This window comes from Taudactylus pleione, unplaced genomic scaffold (assembly GCF_031769625.1).
Source record: "Taudactylus pleione unplaced genomic scaffold, aTauple2 ptg000987l, whole genome shotgun sequence".
NCBI classification, from domain to species: domain Eukaryota; kingdom Metazoa; phylum Chordata; class Amphibia; order Anura; family Myobatrachidae; genus Taudactylus; species Taudactylus pleione.
The window spans coordinates 1,744,330-1,769,248 of NW_028285388.1; the positions used below are offsets into that span (position 1 = coordinate 1,744,330).

Here is a 24,919-nt window from a genome sequence, read left to right on the forward strand (position 1 = left end):
CTCTCTCACATGGTGTACCCATCTCCAGCCTCTCTCTCACATGGTGTACCCATCTACTGGCTCTCTCTCTCACATGGTGTACCCATCTACTGGCTATCTCTCTCTCACATGGTGTACCAATCTACTGTCTCTCTTTCTCACATGGTGTACCCATCTCCAGCCTCTCTCTCACATGGTGTACCCATCTACTGGCTCTCTCTCTCACATGGTGTACCCATCTACTGGCTCTCTCTCACATAGTGTACCCATCTACTGGCTTTCTGTCACTTGGTGTACCCATCTACTGGCTCTCTCTCACATGGTGTACCCATCTACTGGCTCTCTCTCTCACACGGTGTACCCATCTACTGGCTCTCTCTCACATGGTGTACCCATCTACTGGCTCTCTCTCACATGGTGTACCCATCTACTGGCTCTCTCTCACATTGTGTACCCCTCTCCAGTCTCTCTCTGGCACATAGTGTACTCATCACCAGTCTCTCTCACATGGTGTAACCATCTCCAGTCTCTCTCTGGCACATAGTGTACTCATCACCAGTATCTCTCTCACATGGTGTACCCATCTACTGGCTCTCTCTCACATGGTGTACCCATCTACTGGCTCTCTCTCACATGGTATACCCATCTACTGCTCTCTCTCTCTCACGTGGTGTACCCATCTCCAGTCTCTATCTCACATGGTGTGCCCATCTCCAGTCTCTCACTCTCTCTCACATGGTGTACCCATCTACTGTCTCTCTCTCTCTCTCTCTCTCCTCTCTCTCTCACATGGTAAACCCATCTACTGGCTCTCTCTCTCACATGGAGTACCCATCTCCAGTCTCTCTCTCTCACATGGTGTACCCATCTACTGTATCTCTCTCACATAGTGTACCCATCTACTGGCTCTCTCTCACATGGTGTACCCATCTCCAATCTCTCTCTCACATGATGTAGTCATCTACTGTCTCTCTCTCTCTCTCTCACATGGTGTACCCATCTATTGTATCTCTCTCACATGGTGTACCCATCTACTGGCTCTCTCTCACATGGTGTATCCATCTACTGTCTCCCTCTCACATGGTGTACCCATCTACTGTTTCTCTCTCTTTCGCATGGTGTACCCATCTCCAGTATTTCTCTCACAACATAGTGTACCCATCTCCAGTCTCTCTCACATTGTGTACCCATCTCCAGTCTCTCTCACATTGTGTACCCCTCTCCAGTCTCTCTCTGGCACATAGTGTACTCATCGCCAGTCTCTCTCTCACATGGTGTACCCATCTACAGTCTCTCTCTCACATTGTGTACCCCTCTCCAGTCTCTCTCTGGCACATAGTGTACTCATCACCAGTCTCTCTCACATGGTGTAACCATCTCCAGTCTCTCTCTGGCACATAGTGTACTCATCACCAGTATCTCTCTCACATGGTGTAACCATCTCCAGTCTCTCTCTGGCACATAGTGTACTCATCACCAGTCTCTCTCTCACATAGTGTACTCATCACCAGTTTCTCTCTCACATAGTGTACCCATCTCCAGTCTCTCACTCAAGGTGTACCTATGTCTATGTCACATGGTGTACCCATTTACTGTCTCTCTTTCTTGCATAGTGTACCCATCTCCTATCTCTCTCTCTTACGCTGTACCCATCTCCAGAGTCTCTGTATCTTGTACTCTCTTCACCATGTCTCAGAGCTATCTCACACTTGGCACTTACTTCCCTCTCATTACTCTCTCTTTTACACTTATGCTCTCTTGTTTGTCTTAATTATTACTCTCTTATCATGAAGTAATTAGCTACTCTCTCTCCTTGGAATCAGTCTCCTTCTGTCTTCACATGAGTGCAGCACGTTCATATTCTGACTAAGTCATTATATACAGAACATATCTATCACACGCGAGACATGAGTACTCCAGAAATCTTACATCCCTAGCATGACGTCAAGATGCAGATAGCTGTCCGAGAGGCTTCTGACAGCTCTAGCTCTACAAATCATCTGGGAAATAAGGAGGGCTAAAAATGCAAAAAAAATTACAGATAGTAATCTCATAACAATCTACTGACTGACGGCTGTTATCTTTTACAGAGACATTATTATGCTATTTACCAACATTTCACCAGACCTGAAAGTAGAAGCAGAATTAAGCAAAGACGGGGTAATGGGTTTTAAGGCACCCTATATCTTTGCGATGACCCTTCTGTCCGGAATGAGGGAGTTACGGCCTACTTACTGCACACCTGGCCAGACACCTATATATACTACAACTTACTGCACACCTGGTCAGACACCTCTATATACTACCACTTACTGCACACCTGGTCAGACACCTCTATATACTACCACTTACTGCTCACCTGGTCAGACACCTCTATATACTACCACTTACTGCTCACCTGGTCAGACACCTCTATATGCTACCACTTACTGCACACCTGGTTAGACACCTCTATATGCTACCACTTACTGCACACCTGGTCAGACACCTTTATATGCTACCACTTACTGCACACCTGGTCAGACACCTCTATATGCTATCACTTACTGCACACCTGGCCAGACACCTCTATATCCGACTTACTGCACACCTGGTCAGACACCTTTATATACTACCACTTACTGAACACATGGTCAGACAACTCTATATCCTACCACTTACTGCACCCCTGGTCAGACACCCTTATATACTACCACTTACTGCACACCTGGCCAGACACCTCTACATACTACCACTTACTGCACACATGGTCAGACAACTCTATATCCTACCACTTACTGCACCCCTGGTCAGACACCTCTACATACTACCACTTACTGCACACCTGGTCAGACACCTCTATATGCTACTACTTACTGCACACCTGGTCAGACACCTTTATATGCTACCACTTACTGAACACATGGTCAGACACCTCTACATACTACCACTTACTGCAGACCTGGTCAGACACCTCTATATGCCACCACTTACTGCACACCTGGTCAGACACCTTTATATGCTACCACTTACTGCACACCTGGTCAGACACCCCTATATGCTATCACTTACTGCACACCTGGCCAGACACCTCTATATCCGACTTACTGCACACCTGGTCAGACACCTCTATATACTACCACTTACTGAACACATGGTCAGACAACTCTATATCCTACCACTTACTGCACCCCTGGTCAGACACCTCTACATACTACCACTTACTGCACACCTGGTCAGACACCTCTATATGCTACCACTTACTGCACACCTGGTCAGACACCTTTATATGCTACCACTTACTGCACCCCTGGTCAGACACCTCTACATACTACCACTTACTGCACACCTGGTTAGACACCTCTATATGCTACCACTTACTGCACACCTGGTCAGACACCTTTATATGCTACCACTTACTGCACAACTGGTCAGACACCTCTATATGCTATCACTTACTGCACACCTGGCCAGACACCTCTATATATGACTTACTGCACACCTGGTCAGACACCGATATATACTACCACTTACTGCACACCTGGCCAGACACCTCTATATACTACCACTTACTGAACACATGGTCAGACACCTCTATATACTACCACTTACTGCACACCTGGTCAGAAACCTGTATATGCTACCACTTACTGCACACCTAGCCAGACACCTCTATATACAACTTACTGCACACCTGGTCAGACACCTCTAAATGCTACCACTAACTGCACACCTGGCCAGACACCTCTATATACTACTACTTACTGCACACCTGGCCAGACACCTCTACATACTACCACTTACTGCACACCTGGTCAGACACCTCTATATACTACCACTTACTGTACACCTGGCCAGACACCTCTACATACTACCACTTACTGCACACCTGGTCAGATACCTCTATATACTACCACTTACTGAACACATGGTTAGATACCTCTATATGCTACCACTTACTGCACACCTGGTCAGACACCTCTATATGCTACCACTTACTGCACAACTGGTCAGACACCTCTATATATGACTTACTGCACACCTGGTCAGACACCTCTATATACTACCACTTACTGCACACCTGGCTAGACACCTCTATATACTACCACTTACTGCACACCTGGCCAGACACCTCTATATACTACCACTTACTGAACACATGGTCAGACACCTGTATATGCTACCACTTACTGCACACCTAGCCAGACACCTCTATATATGACTTACTGCACACCTGGTCAGACACCTCTATATATTACCACTTACTGCACACCTGGCTAGACACCTCTATATACTACCACTTACTGAACACATGGCCAGACACCTCTACATACTACCACTTACTGCACACCTGGTCAGACACCTCTATATACTACCACTTACTGCACACCTGGCCAGACACCTCTACATACTACCACTTACTGCACTCCTGGTCAGGCACCTCTATATACTACCACTTACTACACTCCTGGTCAGATACCTCTATATGCTACCACTTACTGCACACCTGGTCAGACACCTCTACATACTACCACTTACTGAACACATGGTCAGACACCTCTATATCCTACCACTTACTGCACCCCTGGTCAGACACCTCTATATACTACCACTTACTGCACACCTGGCCAGACACCTCTACATACTACCACTTACTGAACACATGGTCAGACACCTCTACATACTACCACTTACTGCACACCTGGTCAGACACCTCTATATACTACCACTTACTGCACACCTGGTCAGACACCTCAACATACTACTACTTACTGCACACCTGGTCAGACACCTCTATATACTACCAGTTACTGCACACCTGGTCAGACACCTCTACATACTACCACTTACTGCACACCTGGTCAGACATCTCTATATACTACCACTTACTGCACACCTGGTCAGACACCTCTACATACTACTACTTACTGCACACCTGGTCAGACACCTCTATATACTACTACTTACTGCACACCTGGTCAGACACCTCTACATACTACCACTTACTGCACACCTGGTCAGACACTTCTATATACTACCGCTTACTGCACACTTGGTCAGAAACCTCTATATACTACCACTTACTGCACACCTGGTCAGACACCTCTACATACTACCACTTACTGCACACCTGGCCAGACACCTCTATATACTACCATTTACTGCTCCCCTGGTCAGACACCTCTATATACTACAACTTACTGCACAGAGCAGCTACTCGTGGAAAAGTCTCACAATGCAATAGTGATGTAACATGCAAAGACTATAGTTCTGACCTACACCCACTTGGTGACTGAACACACATATAAAGATTTTACACAGGGGGGTGTTATACAGAGTGCAGGGCAGATTTACAGAAGTACTACACAAAATGCAGTTCAAATAAAGGGAGGTTTGTATACACAGTGTATAGGGAGGTACAACACTGAGTGAATACAAGGAGGTATTATACAAGGTACAGGGCACATACAGGTAGGTACTATACAGAGTATTAGGCAAATACAGGATAGTTTTATACAGAGTACAGGGTGGATATAGAGAGGTACTACACAGACTGCAGGGTGAATACAGGGATGTATTATACAGAGCACAGGGTGGATATAGAGAGGTACTACACAGAGTGCAGGGTGAATATAGGGATGTATTATACAGAGTACAGGGCGGATATAGAGAGGTACTACACAGGACTTTGTTATGCAGAGGGCAGGACAGTGTTATACAGAGGGCAGGACAGAAACAGGACAGTGTTATGCAGAGGGAAGGGTGGATATAGGACAGCGTTATACAGGGGGCCGGATAGATGCAGGACAGTTTTATACAGGGGGCAGGGTGGATACAGGACAGTGTAATGCAGAGGGCAGAGTGGAAACAGGACGGTGTAATGCAGAGGGCAGGGTGGATACAGGACGGTGTAATACAGAGGGCAGGGTGGATACAGGATGGTGTAATACAGAGGGCAGGGCAAATACAGGACAGTGTTATACAGAGGGCAGGGTGGATACAGGACAACGTTTTACAGAGGACCGGATAGATATAGGATAGCGTTATACAGAGGGCAGGTTGAATACAGTACAGTGTTATACAGAGGGCAGGGCTGATAAAAGACAGTGTTATACAGAGGGCAAGGTGGATACAGGATAGGGGTATACAGAGGGCCGGATAGATACAGGACAGTGTTATACAGAGGGCAGGACAGAAACAGGACAGTGTTATGCAGAGGGCAGGACAGAAACAGGACAGTGTTATGCAGAGGGAAGGGTGGATATAGGACAGCGTTATACAGGGGGCCGGATAGATGCAGGACAGTATTATACAGAGGGCAGGGTGGATACAGGACAGTGTAATGCAGAGGGCAGAGTGGATACAGGACAGTGTAATACAGAGGGCAGGACAGATACAGGACAGTGTTATACAGAAGGCAGGGTGGATACAGGACAGTGTAATGCAGAGGGCAGGGTGGATACAGGACAATGTAATGCAGCGGGCAGGGTGAATACAGGACGGTGTAATGCAGAGGGCAGGGTGGATACAGAACGGTGTAATGCAGAGGGCAGGGTGGATACAGGACGGTGTAATGCAGAGGGCAGGGTGGATACAGGACAGTGTAATACAGAGGGCAGGACATTGTTATACAGAGGGCAGGGTGGATACAGGACAGCGGTTTACAAAGGACCGGATAGATATAGGATAGCGTTATACAGAGGGCAGGTTGGATACAGTACAGTGTTATACAGAGGGCAGGGCGGATAAAAGACAGTGTTATACAGAGGGCAGGGTGGATACAGGACAGGGTTATACAGAGGGCCGGATAGATACAGGACAGCGTTATACAGAGGGCAGGACAGAAACAGGACAGTGTTATACAGGGGGCCGGATAGATGCAGGACAGTATTATACAGAGGGCAGGGTGGATACAGGACAGTGTAATGCAGAGGGCAGAGTGGATACAGGACAGTGTAATACAGATGGCAGGACAGATACAGGACAGTGCTTTACAGAGTGTAGGGTAGATACAGGACGGTGTTATACAGAATGCTCAGGCAGAAACAGGACAGTGTTATACAGAGGGCAGGGTGGATACAGTACAGCATTATACAGAGGGCCAGATAGATACAGGACAGCGTTATACAGAGGGCAGGACAGATACAGGACGGTGTAATACATAGGGCAGGGTGGACACAGGACGGTGTAATACAGAGGGCAGGACAAATACAGGACAGTGTTATACAGAGGGCAGGGTGGATACAGGACAGTATTATACAGAGGGCAGGGTAGATACAGGACAGCGTTATACAGAGGGCAGGTTGGATACAGTACAGTGTTATACAGAGGGCAGGGCGGATAAAAGACAGTGTTATACAGAGGGCAGGGTGGATACAGGACAGGGTTATACAGAGGGCCGGATAGATGCAGGACAGCGTTATACAGAGAGCAGGACAGAAACAGGACAGTGTTATACAGAGGACAGGGTGGATCAGGACAGCGTTATGCAGAGGGCTGGTATAGATACAGGACAGCGTTATGCAGAGGGCTGTTATAGATACAGGACAGCGTTATACAGAGGGCAGGACAGATACAGGACAGTGTTATACACAGGGCAGGGTGGATAGACGAGAGTGTTATACAGAGGGCAGGGTGGATACAGGACAGTATTATACAGAGGGCAGGGTAGATACAGGACAGCGTTATACAGAGGGCAGGTTGGATACAGTACAGTGTTATACAGAGGGCAGGGCGGATAAAAGACAGTGTTATACAGAGGGCAGGGTGGATACAGGACAGGGTTATACAGAGGGCCGGATAGATGCAGGACAGCGTTATACAGAGAGCAGGACAGAAACAGGACAGTGTTATACAGAGGACAGGGTGGATCAGGACAGCGTTATGCAGAGGGCTGGTATAGATACAGGACAGCGTTATGCAGAGGGCTGTTATAGATACAGGACAGCGTTATACAGAGGGCAGGACAGATACAGGACAGTGTTATACACAGGGCAGGGTGGATAGACGAGAGTGTTATACAGAGGGCAGGATGGATAGAGGAAAGTGTTATGCAGAGGGCAGGGTGGATACAGGACAGTGTTATGCAGAGGGCAGGGTGGATACAGGACAGTGTTATACAGAGGGCAGGGTGGATACAGGACAGTGTTATGCAGAGGGCAGGGTGGATACAGGACAGTGTTATGCAGAGGACAGGGTGGATACAGGACAGCGTTATACAGAGGGCCGGATAGATACATGACAGCATTATACAGAGGGCAGGACAGATACAGGACAGTGTTATACAGAGGGCAGGATGGATACAGGACAGTGTTATACAGAGGGCAGGATGGATAGAGGACAGTGTTATACAGAGGGCAGGGTGGATACAGGTCAGTGTTATACAGAGGGCAGGGCGGATAAAAGACAGTGTTATACAGAGGACAGGGTGGATACAGGACAGCGTTATACAGAGGGCCGGATAGATACAGGACAGCATTATACAGAGGGCAGGACAGATACAGGACAGTATTATACAGAGGGCAGGATGGATAGAGGAGAGTATTATACATAGGGCAGCATGGATAGAGGAGAGTGTTATACACAGAGCAGGATGGATAGAGGACAGTGTTATACAGAGGGCAGGGTGGATACAGGACAGTGTTATACAGAGGGCAGGGTGGATACAGGACAGTGTTATGCAGAGGGCAGGATGGATACAGGACAGTGTTATGCAGAGGGCAGGGTGGATACAGGACAGTGTAATGCAGAGGGCAGGGTGGATACAGGAAAGTGTAATGCAGAGGGCAGGGTGGATACAGGACAGTGTAATGCAGAGGGCAGGGTGGATACAGGACAGCGTTATAAATACAGCAGGATGGATAGAGGAGAGTGTTATACAGAGGGAAGGATGGATAGAGGATAGTGTTATACAGAGGGCAGGGTGGATAGAGGAGAGTGTTATACAGAGGGTAGGGTGGATACAGGACAGTGTTATACATAGAGCAGGATGGATAGAGGACATTGTTATACAGAGGGCAGGGTGGATACAGGACAGTGTTATACAGAGGGTAGGATGGATAGAAGAGAGTGTTATACAGAGGGCAGGGTGGATAGAGGACAGTATTATACACAGGGCAGGATGGATAGAGGACAGTGTTATACATAGAGCAGCATGGATAGAGGAGAGTGTTATACATAGGGCAGGATGGATAGAGGAGAGTGTTATACATAGGGCAGCATGGATAGAGGAGAGTGTTATACAGAGGGCAGGATGGATAAAGGACATCAATAACACTATTGAGAGGGCAGGGTGGATACAGGATAGTGTTATACAGAGGGCCGGATGGATAGAGAAGAGTGTTATACATAGAGCAGGATGGATAGAGGAGAGTGTTATACAGAGTATAGGATGGATAGAGGATAGTGTTATACAGAGGGCAGGGTGGATAGAAGACAGTGTTATGCAGAGGGCAGGGTGGATAGAATACAGTGTTATACATAGAGCAGGATGGATAGAGGAGAGTGTTATACAGAGTGTAGGATGGATAGAGGATAGTGGTATACAGAGTGTAGGATGGATAGAGGACAGTGTTATACAGAGGGCAGGGTGGATAGAAAGTGTTATACATAGAGCAGGATGGGTAGAGGAGAGTGTTATACAGAGTGTAGGATGGATAGAGGAGAGTGTTATACAGAGTGTAGGATGGATAGAGGATAGTGTTATACAGAGGGCAGGGTGGATAGAGGACAGTGTTATACAGAGCGTAGGGTGGATACAGGACAGTGTTATACATAGAGCAGGATGGATAGAGGACATTGTTATACAGAGGGCAGGGTGGATAGAGGACAGTGTTATACAGAGGGTAGGATGGATAGAAGAGAGTGTTATGCAGAGGGCAGAATTTATAGATAAAGTGTTATACAGAGGGCAGAGAATACACAGGATGGTGTTATACAGAGTACAGGTGGGATACTGGACGGTATTATACACAGAGTGCAGGTGGTATACAGGAAGGTGTTATACAGAGTGCTGGTCAGGTACAGGATGGTGTTATGTACTGTGCAGGGCAGGGCACATACAGAACGGTGTTATATAGCTGGCAGATGCAGGGTAGTGTTATACAGAGGGAAGGACGGGTACAGGGAGGTGAGATACGGGACGGTGTTATACAGAATGCTGATGCAGATACAGAGTGCAGGGTATATACAGGACGGTGTTATATAGAATGCTGAGGCAGATACAGGATGGTGTTATATAGAATGCTGAGGCAGATACAGAGTACAGGGACGGCACAGAATGGTGTTATACAGAGTGCAGGGTAGATACAGGACGGTGTTATACAGAATGCTGAGGCAGAAACAGGACAGTGTTATACAGAGGGCAGGGTGGATACAGTACAGCGTTATACAGAGGGCCAGATAGATACAGGACAGCGTTATACAGAGGGCAGGACAGATACAGGACAGTGTTATACAGAGGGCAGGGTGGATACAGGACAGAGTTATAAGGAGGGCAGGATAGATACAGGACAGCGTTATACAGAGGGCAGGGTGGATACAGGACAGCATTATACAGAGGGCAGGGTGGATACAGGACAGTATTATACAGAGGGCAGGGTGGATACAGGACAGTATTATACAGAGGGCAGGGTGGATAAAAGACAGTGTTATACAGATACAGGGCGGATACAGGACGGTGTTATACAGGGTAACACAGAAACCTTTATGGAAAATCTATATGGTATTAGCAGTATGGGATAACAAGAGGATGTATAGAAGTAGAAGGGTTGAGTCTGCAGAGCTGGGAAAGTTCCATAGTTCTAGGACAAATAATATGTGCATGGCTAAGAACATGTAGGGCTGTTACAGTTAAACAGAAAGAGTATAAGAATACATTTATTTGGTCCATGAGACACCTTGTCTGACATTAGGATGCTGCCTGTAACAAGATTGTAATATAGCACCATTCCATCATTAGGACAGTGAGGGCTGTGTTATGTAATGCATCATGCATTACAGATTTCCAGGCAAATACCAGGACAAATAGGAGCCTAAAGTATATTACAGACACCAGCGTGAGATAGCTGGGATAATGGGAAATGATGTCTAGCATCATACAGAATTAGGGGCCTATTTATCAAGTGACATTTGCATGATATTCCCCGGAAAAAAAAAAATTCGGGGATATATCCGAAAATATTAAGAATCCCCCGAATGTATCATGAAGGGACTGCAGCAGATATCCCCTATATGTGCTGAGGTCCCTCCTTTTCTGACATTAGTCGCAGCGCCCATAGGTTTCTGTGCTGTCACATTTACCAAGATTCCTGAGTTTGGCCCGGATAGGTAACGCCACCTCCAGATGGCATTGTCCTATAGTTGCCTATGGGTTATTAATTCTCAGAACCAGCAATGACCGCAGCACATGCATGGTCCGCAGACCGCACATGCGGAGAATGGCCCCAGCTCATGAAATCCATACGGAGCTGTTCTCCCTGCATGTGAATTTTAGTACATTCGGGCGAATGTTCATTTCTTATTGTCGCAAATAGCCATGATAAGAAATTGGGAATGGATTGGGGATTGGATGTATGAGGAAGAGCTTAGTATAGAACAGTTCAAGTCTCTGAAAGTATACATTGAACATATAAAATAGGCTGAGATAAAAGAATACATGGAAAAAATTAAATATATATATATATATATATATATATATATTCACACACACACACATAGCTACACGCACACTGTATCCAATGTATAATTACAGGACCACTCCCATTCTCTCTCTCCCTGTATATATTTCATATCTGAAATGTATAGAAAATATTATATATTTTTTTTTTCATTATTATTTTTTTATTATTATTTTTTTATTATTGCATATATGCACTGTATATAGGGAGGGATAGGATGGGAGGAGTTCTATGTAATAGTTACTTTGGATATACATATAATGTAAATACTAAATATATAGACAATATACAGAAATGGGTAGGATGGGAGTGGTCCTATATAATATATATACTGCATATATAGAATGTATACAGAAATGGGTAGGATGGGAGTGGTCCTATAATATATATATATATATATATATATATATACTGCATATATAGAATGTATACAGACATGGGTAGGATGGGAGAGCTCCTATATAATAGATAGACTGCATATATAGAATGTATACAGACATAGGTAGGGTGGGAGTGGTCCTATATAATATATATACTGCTTATATAGAATGTATACAGACAAGGGTAGGATGGGAGAGGTCCTATATAATAGATAGACTGCATATATAGAATGTATATAGGAAAGGTTCGCCTGGGAGTGGTTCTATATAACAAATATATAGAATGTATATGGGAATAGTCCACTGGATACATTGATTAGAATTTTATCTGCAAAACAATACTTTGGACTGTAGACAAGATGAAGACATATAGGACAGCAGATAGTACAGTGTGTAAAAAAACATTTATAATATCTGTATTAACGATCCCCAATAACGAAATAGAATGGCTATTATCTCCCATACTGCCCCATCTGACAGACGGGGCTCCACACTGACTGGCACAGACAATCAGAATTTCAAATAGGCAGAATTCCTCTTCACAAATCATTCATCGCGCAGCTAATCAGGGTATGATTGCTTCCATAACAAGCAGCACACAATGCACACAAGTACCTAACTGACAAGAGGCAGGAAGGTGCTGGGCAAAAGATCTGAGGGGTCTATGATATGATATCACCAATAATTCAGAGTTCTAGAAAAGACCTTAATATTCCGGGGCATCTGCCACATATGCCACAGCCATCAAGGGCACCTGAATCCATCCAGACTCCCCGTACTCTCCCCCACATCGTACTGCAAACCCCATTACGCGTTTGATTGTCAAGTGTCTGATGTAAAGAGACAGTAATCACCGTTACTCCACTACCTGCCCAAAACCCCACGCAGAGGACTCATGGTGCAATAAAAAAAAAAGCAGGGGAGACAGATTATGATAAAGACAAACACACACACGCAAAAAAAAAATCTTTACACCACAAATTAAAAAAAATTAAATAATAAAAATGGTGGCGTCTGTAAAATGTAAGCTCAGGGAAAATGCGACCAGGGTACAGAATTTATTCCTAAGCAGAAAAAAAATAAAAAAATAATAATAATAAAAAAAAAAAAAAAATTGTAACAGACAATATAGAAAGTCATCGTACACCACTGTGAGGTTCCTTAAATAATAATTAAAAAAAAATACATGTTTCCAAGCGATATGACAACCCTGCAGCTGTGAAGAGGTTAATGACAGAACCCTTCATATCATTTTAAAAGAAAAAAAAAACACAACGAAGCGATGAGGTAAGGGGGCGGTGTCCAAACACGCGTTCAGTATGACATTTCTCTGCGCTACTGCGCAAGCTTTCAGTGCATTTACATGTATAGTTCCCCGCTAGCGTGTCCCCACCCCAGATAAATAGGAAAATGCCCCTAAGACAGGAGTCCAAGAACACCCTAATGCCTTCCTCTTCGGTTATTATGGGTGCTACAGAAGGAGGTGTTGGGGGAAAAGGTCACAGACCAAGAAGATTTATAGGGGTGGCTATGAGACCGCTCGGAAGCCTACCCTACATTACTAGCCACCCATCCTCCAGTTTCTGAGAGAAGAGTCAGCTCTCCTTCGTAGCCAACATTTCATGGATGGTTACCCGTAATCATTATCACTCCACATCATTCCTACCCCTGAGCCTATTTCATGTTCCAGCAGGGTTCTCTATTACAGCCCCCCACAAACATGACAACCCCCGCTTTCCTGGAGATTGCGACACAGAAGAAGGAGCAATAAGGCTGGCAAAAAAAAATGGCGTTGGTCTCCAATTTTATCCCCATCTCCTCCTTTCTTTTCCCCCCTCGCACTTACTCTCCTCCCCCCCCCAACCTCAGCCCCCCCACCCTTCGATGATCCACTTTGGCAAAACATAGCATGCTGTACATTGCACCAGGCGAGGGCGAAGGGTGGAGGGGGCAGAACGTCGCTCACGAGTGGGGGAACGTGAGTCTTTGTACGTCCCTGCAACACAACACAAACTCACAACTATCACATCTGCAAAGGTAGAGACAGACCGTCTGAGAGCTACACAGGGTTGATCTGCGCATTTGGGGAGGGGGTTTCGTGTATGAAGAAACTGGCAAAAAAAAAAAAAAAAGAATCGTAGACAAACAGGCATAAAATAAAAGGACAAAAATTGCTTTGCTAATCCACCCCAGTAGATGTGTGTGTGTAATTGTGGAGCGGCTGATATCTCAGTTTTGCAGCTGTGGGTCTAATCGCACTGCTATTAAAGCCCCCACCTCCTCCCCCTGCTACACACTCTCCCGTCCACTTTCACATTGATGGGGGGGGACATAATGCGTCTTATGGATAATGAAACTAAATAGGCAGCCCATACTGGCAATCAGCAGAATAATTGCACCTTTTTACAATCCAACTCACTCCGACTTCCCCCAAAGAGCTTCAGAAATGACATGATAAACAAGTCAGAATGTTCAGACAGGTTACACGGAATCATGCTGCAAAACAAATATTCCCCAACTCCGACATACACCCCGGTGTCCTCTCTGTGCCCCTCGGAGGACAAACACAGACTAGAGCAGAACCTTCAAACACACATTTAAAAGCATTTATAAATTGTTACACAAAAACACCAGAACTTTTACGAACGAAAAAACATCTCCCACACAAACTGACAGTCGGCCGTGTACATAAAAACATACAAAATACACACATGGCAATAGGTGAAATAACAGAATTAACAGAGATAGCACAGCATCTCACAGAATGTCATCCCTCAAATTCAACGGTGGAAATGTATAGTTCTATAATTGTGGTTTCATCAGCAAATGCTTACAATTAACTAGACAAAAAATAAAGCATCTCAATAAATACAATTTTCGTCATCTGAGAGAAAAATGGAGGTGTCTTTATTTCACGCTAAGCTCTCTTGCTGTCGGTCCAACCCTCATTCCACCCCCGTTGTCTCCCTGTTTCTGAAATGGATTGTTTTTTTTATTTGTATATTTTTTTTTCATAAAAATTTTTATAAATTTAGCCAAACGAAATTTGGTGGTTTCATTCACACATCATTTAATTATATATATATATATATATATATATATATATATATATATTAATATTAAAAAAATTCTAACCGATGTCTCCATATTGCAGAACATCTCCAAGTCTATCGGAGAGGAAGGGTTCAGGGATTTCTGGATGTTTTTCTCCTTTACATAAAAAAAGAATGCAATAAAACTATGTATTGTAAATTCACAAACTGTCCTTTGACGTTGAAATTAAAAAAATTAAATTCACTTTAATACTATTCTGACAAAAAAAAATAAAAAAAATTAAATAAAAAAAAAAACCACACAAAAATCTGCTTTACAAAATTAAAAAATTATCTCCGTGTACTGGGGGAAATTTTTTTAAACAAAAAAAAAAAAACAGAAGTTGCTTGGTGATTTTGTGTATTTGTGGCCTCCAGGAGTGATGGAAAAAGAGGTGGGGACATCGCAATATCAGTCACCTACAGAACGCATCAAAGTCACTACACTTACTTCCATATGACATCACTGGCTGATTGCTAGAATAAAAACCGCGCGGCCCAGTCCACACACCACCAGGAATAACACAATACGTCCTATACATTTTCACACAGACTTTTCACAACAAAATGTAACATTTATTATATTTCAGTAGATAGAATTGATGATTTCATCATAGATAGGGGTCATTCTCATGATGTCCATACACTTACAGAGCACATACATCTGTGTGCAATTACATGGATACATATATATATATATATATATATATATATATATATATACACATACTAGTTTATAACATACATATATATATATACATATATATATATATATATATATATATATTACACAAACACACATATATGTATATAATACACACACACATTGTATATACACACACATATAAACTTATACAGACATAAACACGCACATATTACAGATTACATACCAATGTACAGGCACATTATACAGTATATTACACGCTCAGACTAAACAGAATAGGTGGGTGCTGTCTGTGAACACGGGACACACTCTGTAGACATCCTCCTGTACACATAGTTATACTATAAGGCAGTAGCTGCAGCCCCTCTCGCACACATGTACACATGACCTCAGCACACACATACATGTGAGCACAGGTGAGTGCTGCTGCGCCCTGTGCCCCCCGTGCTGACCTGTGGTCGCCGCTGGCTCAGGGTCCTGTGCGCGGAGCAGTTCCAACCTCACACTGTCACCGCCGCTCCGGCATCCACACACTCCGGTACGGACACGCCCCCGACACACCCAGAGACACGCCTACACTCCGCCCTTTAAAGAGACACGAGCGTTTATAAGACTAGACGTCCGCTCATCTCAACTATTACCGTCATTCACCTCTATCATATCAATGTCATGTACTCCCCTGTATAACGCACCTATATTACAGTACCATATAATTACAATCGCTCACCTGTATATCACACTGTCATATAATCACCTAAACACACTTGTAACACACTGTCATATCATTACCATCACACACCTGTATCACACTGTCATATACTCACCTCTAACACACCTGTATCATACTGTCATATTATTACCATCACACACCTGTATCACACTGTCATATACTCACCTCTAACACACCTGTATTACAGTGTTATATATCATTACCTGTATCAATACCAAACATTACAGTGTTATATATCATTACCATCACACACCTGTATCACACTGTCATATACTCACCTCTAACACACCTGTATTACAGTGTTATATATCATTACCATCACACACCTTTATCACACTGTCATATACTCACCTCTAACACACTTGTATTACAGTGTTATATATCATTACCATCACACACCTCTATCACACTGTCATATACTCACCTCTAACACACCTGTATTACAGTGTTATATATCATTACCTGTATCAATACCAAAACATTACAGTGTTATATATCATTACCATCACACACCTGTATCACACTGTCATATACTCACCTCTAACACACCTGTATTACAGTGTTATATATCATTACCATCACACACCTGTATCACACTGTCATATACTCACCACTAACACACCTGTATTACAGTGTTATATATCATTACCATAACAATCCTGTATCACACTGTCATATACTCACCTCTAACACACCTGTATTACAGTGTTATATATCATTACCATCACACACCTGTATCACACTGTCATATACTCACCTCTAACACACCTGTATTACAGTGTTATATATCATTCCCATCACACACCTGTATCATACTGTCATATACTCACAATTAACACACACGTATTACAGTCAGTGTTATACATCATTTCCATCACACACCTGTATCATACTGCCATATATTCACCTCTAAAACACCTATATTACAGTCAGTGTTATATATCATTCCCATCACACACCTGTATCATACTGTCATATACCCACCTCTAACACACCTGTATCATACTGTCATATAATCACCTCTATCACACCTGCATTACAGTATTATATATCATTGCCATCACACACCTATATCACACTGCCATATACACATTACCAATAACACATCTGTATTACAGTGCCATATCATTATCCCCAATACCCTGTATCAGGGCCATATCATTACCATCACACACAACTGTATCAATGTACAGTTACTGATACAGTACAGTATCACTACCCCCAATAAATTACCTGTATCAATACCAAAACATTACTATCCCACACCTCTATCATACTGCCATATACTCACCTCTAACATACCTGTATTACAGTCAGTGTTATATATCATTCCCATCACACACCTGTATCATACTGCCATATACTCACCTCTAACACACCTGTATTACAGTGTTATATATCATTACCATCACACACCTGTATCATACTGTCATATACTCACCTCTAACACACCTGTATTACAGTGTTATATATCATTACCATCACACACCTGTATCATACTGTCATATACTCACCTCTAACACAATTGTATTACAGTGTTATATATCATTACCATCACACACCTGTATCACACTGTCATATACTCACCTCTAACACACCTGTATTACAGTGTTATATATCATTACCATCACACACCTGTATCACACTGTCATATACTCACTCTAACACACTTCTATTACAGTGTTATATATCATTATAATCACACACCTGTATCACATTGTCATATTATTACCATTACACACCTGTATCACACTGTCATAGCATTACCATCACACACTTGTATCACACTGTCATATCATTACCATCACACACCTGTATCATACTGTCATATACTCACCTCTAACACACCTGTATTACAGTATTATATATCATTGCCATCACACACCTATATTACACTGTCATATACACATTACCATAACACATCTGTATTACAGTGCCATATCATTATCCCCAATACCCTGTATCAGGGCCATATCATTACCATCACACACAACTGTATCAAAGTACAGTTACTGATACAGTACAGTATCACTACCCCCAATAAATTACCTGTATCAATACCAAAACATTACTATCCCACACCTGTATCATACTGCCATATACTAACCTCTAACATACCTGTATTACAGTCAGTGTTATATATCATTCCCATCACACACCTGTATCATACTGCCATATACTCACCTCTAACACACCTGTATTACAGTGTTATATATCATTACCATCACACACCTGTATCATACTGTCATATACTCACCTCTAACACACCTGTATTACAGTGTTATATATCATTACCATCACACACCTGTATCATACTGTCATATACTCACCTCTAACACACCTGTATTACAGTGTTATATATCATTACCATCACACACCTGTATCACACTGTCATATACTCACCTCTAACACACTTGTATTACAGTGTTATATATCATTACCATCACACACCTGTATCACACTGTTATAGCATTACCATCACACACTTGTATCACACTGTCATAGCATTACCATCACACACCTGTATCATACTGTCATATACTCACCTCTAACACACTTGTATTACAGTGTTATATATCATTACCATCACACACCTGTATCATACTGTCATATACTCACCTCTAACACACCTGTATTACAGGGTTATATATCATTACCATCACACACCTGTATCACACTGTCATATACTCACCTCTAACACACTTCTATTACAGTGTTATATATCATTATAATCACACACCTGTATCACACTGTCATATTATTACCATTACTCACCTGTATCACACTGTCATAGCATTACCATCACACACTTGTATCACACTGTCATATCATTACCATCACACACCAGTACCATACTGTCATATACTCACCTCTAACACACCTGTATTACAGTGATATATATATCATTACCATCACACACCTGTATCACACTGTCATATACTCACCTCTAACACACTTGTATTACAGTGTTATATATCATTACCATCACACACTTGTATCATACTGTCATATACTCACCTCTAACACACCTGTATTACAGTGTTATATATCATTACCATCACACTCCTGTATCACACTGTCATATACTCACCTCTAACACACCTGTATTATAGTGTTATATATAATTCCTATCACACACCTGTATCACACTGTCTAATACTCACCTCTAACACACCTGTATTACAGTGTTATATATCATTCCCATCACACACCTGTATCATACTGTCATATACTCACAATTAACACACACGTATTACGGTCAGTGTTATATATCATTTCCATCACACACCTGTATCATACTGCCATATATTCACCTCTAACACACCTATATTACAGTCAGTGTTATATATCATTCCCATCACACACCTGTATCATACTGTCATATACCCACCTCTAACACACCTGTATTACAGTATTATATATCATTGCCATCACACACCTATATTACACTGTCATATACACATTACCATAACACATCTGTATTACAGTGCCATATCATTATCCCCAATACCCTGTATCAGGGCCATATCATTACCATCACACACAACTGTATCAAAGTACAGTTACTGATACAGTACAGTATCACTACCCCCAATAAATTACCTGTATCAATACGAAAACATTACTATCCCACACCTGTATCATACTGCCATATACTAACCTCTAACACACCTGTATTACAGTCAGTGTTATATATCATTACCATAACACTCCTGTATCACACTGTCATATACTCACCTCTAACACACCTGTATTACAGTGTTATATATCATTACCATCACACACCTGTATCATACTGTCATATACTCACCTCTAACACACCTGTATTACTGTCATATACACATTACCATAACACATCTGTATTACAGTGCCATATCATTATCCCCAATACCCTGTATCAGGGCCATATCATTACCATCACACACAACTGTATCAAAGTACAGTTACTGATACAGTACAGTATCACTAACACACCTGTATTACAGTCAGTGTTATATATCATTACCATAACACTCCTGTATCACACTGTCATATACTCACCTCTAACACACCTGTATTACAGTGTTATATATCATTCCCTTCACACACCTATATTACACTGTCATATGCGCATTACCATAACACATCTGTATTACAGTGCCATATCATTATCCCCAATACCCTGTATAAGGGCCATATCATTACCATCACAAATAACTGTATCAAAGTACAGTTACTGATACAGTACAGTATCACTACCCCCAATAAATTACCTGTATCAATACCAAAACATTACTATCCCACACCTGTATCAGAGTGTCATATCACTACCCCCGATAAATTACCTTTATCAGGGCCTGATTCAGAGCCGGACGCTATTTGCGGACGGTCGTTCAGGAAAAGGGGGTGGCTATTCAAATGAACCGTTCGCTCTTTGTCTGAACGAGCGAACAAAACTTGCGGTCGTTTTTTGGATAACTACGCCCCCTGGCCACTCGCATCCTACGTCATGTCCGCTATTTATTAGATTAATCGAGTACATCGACCAGGGTATGAACTGCTCGCTATTCTTGTGGTTGGTTTTCCCTACCACAATCTTGCGAGCAGTTCTGACTATAAAATAACCCAGTGACGTGGTCAATGACGCTGCTGTATTAATTATGCACACCCATAAAACGCCCGTTTTGACCTTTAAGCACGCCTGCGTTCGGATCTCCACTCCCCGTTTTCAAGCACCTTCCTCTGTTACCACCCACAGACGCCTCCTCCTGTCACTCAAAATAGCAGGCATTCGCTATTTAGCGAACAAACGATTTTCGGCCGCACTGACTGGTTCGCGCATGCGTATTAAAATACGTACGCATGCGCAGTTGGGCAAACATCGCTCGGAACGAACGAGTGGCCGCCAACGAGCGGCTCTGAATCAGGCCCTCAGTGCCATAGCATTACTATCCCAGAACTGTATCACAGTGTCATATCATTACCCCTACTACATTACTTGTTTCAATGCCATATCATTTACTATGCTACACCTGTATTACAGTGTCATATCACTACCTCCAATTACCTGTACAGTGGCATATTATTACCACCACTCACCTGTATTATAGTGCCATATCATTACCTCCAATCACCTGTATCACAGTGCCATATCATTACCCTCACTCACCTGTATCACAGTGCCACATCATTACCTCCACTCACCTGTGTCACAGTGCCATATCATTACCTCCACTCACTAGTATCACAGTGTCATATCATTACCCTCACTCACCTGTATCACAGTGTCATAGCATTACCCTCACTCACCTGTATCACAGTGCCATATCATTACCTCCACTCACCTGTACCACAGTGCCATATCATTACCTCCACTCACCTGTATTATAGTGCCATATCATTACCACCACTCACCTGTATTATAGTGCCATATCATTAGCTCCAATCACCTGTATCACAGTGCCATATCATTACCCTCACTCACCTGTATCACAGTGCCATATCATTACCTCCACTCAACTGTATCACAGTGCCATATCATTACCCTCACTCACCTGTATCAGTGCCATATCATTACCTCCACTCACCTGTATCACAGTGCCACATCATTACCACCACTCACCTGTATCACAGTGCCATATCATTACCTCCACTCACTTGTATCACAGTGACATATCATTACCCTCACTCACCTGTATCACAGTGTCATATCATTACCCTCACTCACCTGTATCACAGTGCCATATCATTACCTCCACTCACCTGTACCACAGTGCCATATCATTACCTCCACTCACCTGTGTCACAGTGTCATATCATTACCTCCAATCACCTGTATCACAGTGCCATATCATTACCACCACTCACCTGTATCACAGTGTTGTATCATTACCACCACTCACCTGTATTATAGTGCCATATCATTACCTCCACTCACCCGTATCACAGTGCCATATCATTACATCCACTCACCTGTATCACAGTGCCATATCATTACCTCCACTCACCTGTATCACAGTGTTGTATCATTACCACCACTCACCTGTAATAGTGTCATATTATTAATCTCATTCACCTGTTTCACAGTGTCATATGATTACACTCACTCACCTGTATCACAGTGTCATATAATTACCACCACTCACCTGTATTATAGTGTCATATCATTACCCTCAAATGCTTGTATCACAGTGTCATATCATTACCACCACTCACCTGTATCATAGTGTCATATCATTACCACCACTCACCTGTATCACAGTGTCATATCATTACCACCACTCACCTGTATTATAGTGCCATATCATTACCTCCACTCACCTGTATCAGTGTCATATCATTACCACCACTTACTTGTATCACAGGGCCATATCATTACCTCCACTCACCTGTATCACAGTGTTATATCATTACCACCACTCACCTGTATCACAGTGTTGTATCATTACCACCACTCACCTGTAATAGTGTCATATTCTTAACCTCATTCACCTGTTTCACAGTGTCATATGATTACACTCACTCACCTGTATCACAGTGTCATATCATTACCACCACTCACCTGTATTATAGTGTCATTTCATTACCCTCAAATGCCTGTATCACAGTGTCATATCATTACCACCACTCACCTGTATCACAGTGTCATATCATTACCACCATTCACCTGTATCACAGTGTCATATCATTACCACCACTCACCTGTATTATAGTGCCATATCATTACCTCCACTCACCTGTATCACAGTGTCATATCATTACCACCACTTACTTGTATCACAGTGCCATATCATTACCTCCAATCACCTGTATCACAGTGTTGTATCATTACCACCACTCACCTGTAATAGTGTCATATTATTCATCTCATTCACCTGTTTCACAGTGTCATATGATTACACTCACTCACCTGTATCACAGTGTCATATCATTAGCACCACTCACCTTTATTATAGTGTCATATCATTACCTCCACTCACCTGTATCACAGTGCCATATCATTACCACCACTCACCTGTATTATAGTGTCATATCATTACCCTCAAATGCCTGTATCACAGTGTCATATCATTACCACCACTCACCTGTATTATAGTGTCATATCATTACCCTCAAATGACTGTATCACAGTGTCATATCATTACCACCACTCACCTGTATCACAGTGTCATATCATTACCACCACTCACTTGTATTATAGTGCCATATCATTACATCCACTCACCTGTATCACAGTGCCATATCATTACCACCACTCACCTGTATTATAGTGCCATATCATTACCTCCAATCACCTGTATCACAGTGTCATATAATTACCACCACTCACCTGTATTATAGTGCCATATCATTACCTCCACTCACCTGTATCACAGTGCCATATCATAACCTCCACTCACCTGTATCACAGTGCCATATCATTACCACCACTCACCTGTACCACAGTGCCATATCATTACCACCACTCACCTGTATCACAGTGCCATATCATTACCACCACTCACCTGTATCACAGTGTCATATCATTACCACCACTCACCTGTATTATAGTTCCATATCATTACCTCCAATCACCTGTATCACAGTGTCATATCATTACCTCCACTCACTTGTATTATAGTGCCATATCATTACCTCCACTCACCTGTATCACAGTGCCATATCATTACCACCACTCACCTGTATTATAGTGCCATATCATTACCTCCAATCACCTGTATCACAGTGTCATATCATTACCACCACTCACCTGTATTATAGTGCCATATCATTACCTCCACTCACCTGTATCACAGTGCCATATCATAACCTCCACTCACCTGTATCACAGTGCCATATCATTACCACCACTCACCTGTACCACAGTGCCATATCATTACCACCACTCACCTGTATCACAGTGCCATATCATTACCACCACTCACCTGTATCAGTGTCATATCATTACCACCACTCACCTGTATTATAGTTCCATATCATTACCTCCAATCACCTGTATCACAGTGTCATATCATTACCACCACTCACCTGTATTATAGTGCCATATCATTACCTCCACTCACCTGTATCACAGTGCCATATCATAACCTCCACTCACCTGTATCACAGTGCCATATCATTACCACCACTCACCTGTATCACAGTGCCATATCATTACCACCACTCACCTGTATCACAGTGCCATATCATTACCACCACTCACCTGTATCACAGTGCCATATCATTACCACCACTCACCTGTATCGCAGTGTCATATCATTACCACCACTCCCTGTATTATAGTGCCATATCATTACCTCCAATCACCTGTATCACAGTGTCATATCATTACCAACACTCACCTGTATTATAGTGCCATATCATTACCTCCACTCACCTGTATCACAGTGCCATATCATAACCTCCACTCACCTGTATCACAGTGTCATATCATTACC

The 24,919-nt window shown here is 42.8% G+C and overlaps 1 protein-coding gene across 28 annotated transcripts in view; it reads right to left on the minus strand.

Moving 5' to 3' along the window:
• NRXN3 (neurexin 3) overlaps positions 1 to 16,308 on the minus strand; it is a 637,781-nt gene extending 621,473 nt beyond the window's left edge. For all 28 annotated transcript variants that reach the window (XR_015874809.1, XR_015874808.1, XR_015874807.1 and 25 more), the window contains exon 1: positions 16,225 to 16,308. The gene's annotated coding sequence lies outside the window, so the exon portion shown is untranslated. The remainder of the gene's footprint in view (positions 1 to 16,224) is intronic.
• Positions 16,309 to 24,919: the final 8,611 nt, after the last annotated feature.